The following is a 5000-nucleotide window of genomic DNA, read 5'->3' on the forward strand; positions in this document are numbered from 1 at the left end:
CAGTTTCCTCCACAATTCATCTCCAGTAATTACATTTAATTACGTTTAATTCGAGCCTAACAAGAAGTCGGCTTTCTGATTGTGATAAATGTAACCGGAAGCGACGTTAATTAAATCATTAACGAAACATCCCCAGATTAATTCCGCGGGATAATATTAATAAAAAAAGAAAAATTCATCAATCAAATTGTATCACAGCCCCTGTTCCCCTACGTGCTATTAATCATAAACGGCCTTCTCTCTCTCTTATGAGGCCTATAATAGAGATAACATTTATTATCAGCCTATGATTAACGAATAAAAAAAGGCCTAATAAAAGGTGAAGTGGGTCTAAGGCTGGAACAGAGTCTGCGTGTTTGGGTAAAGGTACTGATAAGAGATAAAAGATAACGTCTTGTCATCAGGCTGAACAGGAGTCTGGGTTTGTTGTTAACTTTCGGATGCTGTTGGCATGTGGAGACTTTTTTTTTTTTTTTTTTTTTTTTTTTTTTTTTGTGGGGGGGGGGCCATGAATTGTAAACATTTTGGGCCTATCGGTTGTTATTATTAGTTTCTTTTTTTTTATGGTGGTTATTGAGGTTTTTATTTGTCCCAACCCCCCAATTCTGTTTCCCAGACTAAAAAGGAACCCTCCCCTTAAGGAACCCCCCTCCCCCCCCCCCCCCCTTCCCCATCTCCTTGAACGCGTGTGTATGGCGCCATGATGGTTTATTGTATTTGGTTTATCATTAGCACGTTATATTGTTTTATTATTTTTAGAAAATGGGGAAGCTGTTTCACATGCTCTTGTAAGTTAAGATAATGCATAAAGCGTGTTAGTTATTTAGGCGTAGACGATTAGAAATTTAAAAATATATAAAAGTTACTATAATAGTTTACTTTATATATTCAGATATTTTTATCTGCTTCCTCTTTTATATCGATTTGTCTGATTCTCCCCCCCCCCTTTCACTTGTTTTGTGTTTTTCCATTCTCTTTTATTTTTTAAGTTATGTTGATTTCATCAACCACAATTCCGACTCAATTGTTTCATTATCGCTCCGTGTGATGAGAAGACTTTTTTTTTTACAATTTCCTAATGAAATTGTAAATTATTTCTAAAGAATATACAATTACTCCCTTTAACTACATTATTTTTGGTCCAAATATTTCGCAAAATTATCATTTATTTTCATGCAGTTTTATCAACCTTCAGACATTAGTCATCCATTAATACAGTTTTACATTTGGATGATACATTATACAATTTATCAACCTCCAGGTCTTAGTCATCCATTATTATAGTCGCATTTATATGATACATTATACAATTTTATCAACCTTCAGGTTTTAATCATTCATTATTACAGTCTTGCATTTATATGATACATTATACAATTTTATCACACTTTTATCAACCTTCGGGTTTTAGCCATCCATTATTATAGTCTTGCATTTATATGATGCATTATACAATTTTATCAACCTTCAGGTTTTAATCATTCATTATTACAGTCTTGCATTTATATGATACATTATACAATTTTATCACACTTTTATCAACCTTCGGGTTTAGCCATCCATTATTATAGTCTTGCATTATATGATACATATACAATTTTATCAACCTTCAGGTTTTAGTCATCCATTATTATAGTCGCATTTATATGATACATTATACAATTTTATCAACCTTCAGGTTTTAGCCATCCATTATTATAGTCTTGCATTTATATGATGCATTATACAATTTTATCAACCTTCAGGTTTTAGTCATCCATTATTATAGTCGCATTTATATGATACATTATACAATTTTATCAACCTTCAGGTTTTAGCCATCCATTATTATAGTCTTGCATTTATATGATGCATTATACAATTTTATCAACCTTCAGGTTTAATCATTCATTATTACAGTCTTGCATTTATATGATACATTATACAATTTTATCAACCTTCAGGTTTTAGTCATCCATTATTATAGTCGCATTTATATGATACATTATACAATTTTATCAACCTTCAGGTTTTAGTCATCCATTATTATAGTCTTGAATTTATATGATGCATTATACAATTTTATCAACCTTCAGGTTTTAGTCATCCATTATTATAGTCGCATTTATATGATACATTATACAATTTTATCAACCTTCAGGTTTTAGTCATCCATTATTATAGTCTTGAATTTATATGATGCATTATACAATTTTATCACACTTTTATCAACCTTCGGGTTTTAGCCATCCATTATTATAGTCTTGCATTTATATGATACATTATACAATTTTATCAACCTTCAGGTTTTAGTCATCCATTATTATAGTCGCATTATATGATACATTATACAATTTTATCAACCTTCAGGTTTTAGGTCATCCATTATTATAGTCTTGCATTTATATGATACATTATACAATTTTATCAACCTTCAGGTTTTAGTCATCCATTATTATAGTCGCATTTATATGATACATTATACAATTTTATCAACCTTCAGGTTTTAGTCATCCATTATTATAGTCGCATTTATATGATACATTATACAATTTTATCAACCTTCAGGTTTTAGTCATCCATTATTATAGTCGCATTTATATGATACATTATACAATTTTATCAACCTTCAGGTTTTAGCCATCCATTATTATATTCTGCATTTATATGATACATTATACAATTTTATCAACCTTCAGGTTTTAGCCATCCATTATTATAGTCTTGAATTTATATGATGCATTATACAATTTTATCAACCTTCGGGTTTTAGCCATCCATTATTATAGTCTTGCATTTATATGATACATTATACAATTTTATCAACCTTCAGGTTTTAGCCATCCATTATTATAGTCGCATTTATATGATACATTATACAATTTTATCACCTTCAGGTTTTAGTCATCCATTATTATAGTCTTGAATTTATATGATGCATTATACAATTTTATCAACCTTCAGGTTTTAGTCATCCATTATTATAGTCGCATTTATATGATACATTATACAATTTTATCAACCTTCAGGTTTTAGTCATCCATTATTATAGTCTTGAATTTATATGATGCATTATACAATTTTATCAACCTTCGGGTTTTAGCCATCCATTATTATAGTCTTGCATTTATATGATACATTATACAATTTTATCAACCTTCAGGTTTTAGCCATCCATTATTATAGTCGCATTTATATGATACATTATACAATTTTATCAACCTTCAGGTTTTAGTCATTCCATTATTATAGTCGCATTTATATGATACATTATACAATTTTATCAACCTTCAGGTTTTAGTCATCCATTATTATAGTCGCATTTATATGATACATTATACAATTTTATCAACCTTCAGGTTTTAGTCATCCATTATTATAGTCTTGAATTTATATGATGCATTATACAATTTTATCAACCTTCAGGTTTTAGTCATCCATTATTATAGTCGCATTTATATGATACATTATACAATTTTATCAACCTTCGGGTTTTAGCCATCCATTATTATAGTCTTGCATTTATATGATACATTATACAATTTTATCAACCTTCAGGTTTTAGCCATCCATTATTATAGTCTTGAATTTATATGATGCATTATACAATTTTATCACACTTTTATCAACCTTCGGGTTTTAGCCATCCATTATTATAGTCTTGCATTTATATGATACATTATACAATTTTATCAACCTTCAGGTTTTAATCATTCATTATTACAGTCTTGCATTTATATGATACATTATACAATTTTATCAACCTTCAGGTTTTAGTCATCCATTATTATAGTCGCATTTATATGATACATTATACAATTTTATCAACCTTCAGGTTTTAGTCATCCATTATTATAGTCGCATTTATATGATACATTATACAATTTTATCAACCTTCAGGTTTTAGTCATCCATTATTATAGTCTTGCATTTATATGATACATTATACAATTTTATCAACCTTCAGGTTTTAGTCATCCATTATTATAGTCGCATTTATATGATACATTATACAATTTTATCAACCTTCAGGTTTAGTCATCCATTATTATAGTCTTGCATTTATATGATACATTATACAATTTTATCAACCTTCAGGGTTTTAGTCATCCATTATTATAGTCGCATTTATATGATACATTATACAATTTTATCAACCTTCAGGTTTTAGTCATCCATTATTATAGTCTTGCATTTATATGATACATTATACAATTTTATCAACCTTCAGGTTTTAGCCATCCATTATTATAGTCTTGCATTTATATGATGCATTATACAATTTTATCAACCTTCGGGTTTTAGTCATCCATTATTATAGTCTTGAATTTATATGATGCATTATACAATTTTATCACACTTTTATCAACCTTCGGGTTTTAGCCATCCATTATTATAGTCTTGCATTTATATGATACATTATACAATTTTATCAACCTTCAGGTTTTAATCATTCATTATTACAGTCTTGCATTTATATGATACATTATACAATTTTATCAACCTTCAGGTTTTAGTCATCCATTATTACAGTCTTGCATTTATATGATACATTATACAATTTTATCAACCTTCAGGTTTTAGTCATCCATTATTATAGTCTTGCATTTATATGATACATTATACATATCATCGATGTATTGCTATTAGAAGAAGTAATACTGATAAAATTACAGTGCAATGAAGCAGTGGTTTTTGAGTGAAAGACTGGACTAAAATGCAATAATGCAACGTCATTTTGTATGTGAGGGTTCTGCCTAGTTCAGCACTAAAATAGATTAAAGCGATAAGTTTCAAAAACTGCTGTGGCAAAATTAGTGTATGCTGCATAAATGGCCTTATAACTCACTTTGCCCTTGTTAGTTAATTGCCTGTGGTTATTAGCGCTGAATTGCAGCTTCGCATGCTATATATGTATATATATATATATATATATATATATATATATATATATATATATATATATATATATAGATATAGATATATATATATATATGTATATATATATATATATACATATT

This window comes from Palaemon carinicauda, chromosome 27 (assembly GCF_036898095.1).
Source record: "Palaemon carinicauda isolate YSFRI2023 chromosome 27, ASM3689809v2, whole genome shotgun sequence".
In the NCBI taxonomy this organism is placed as follows: Eukaryota; Metazoa; Arthropoda; class Malacostraca; order Decapoda; family Palaemonidae; genus Palaemon; species Palaemon carinicauda.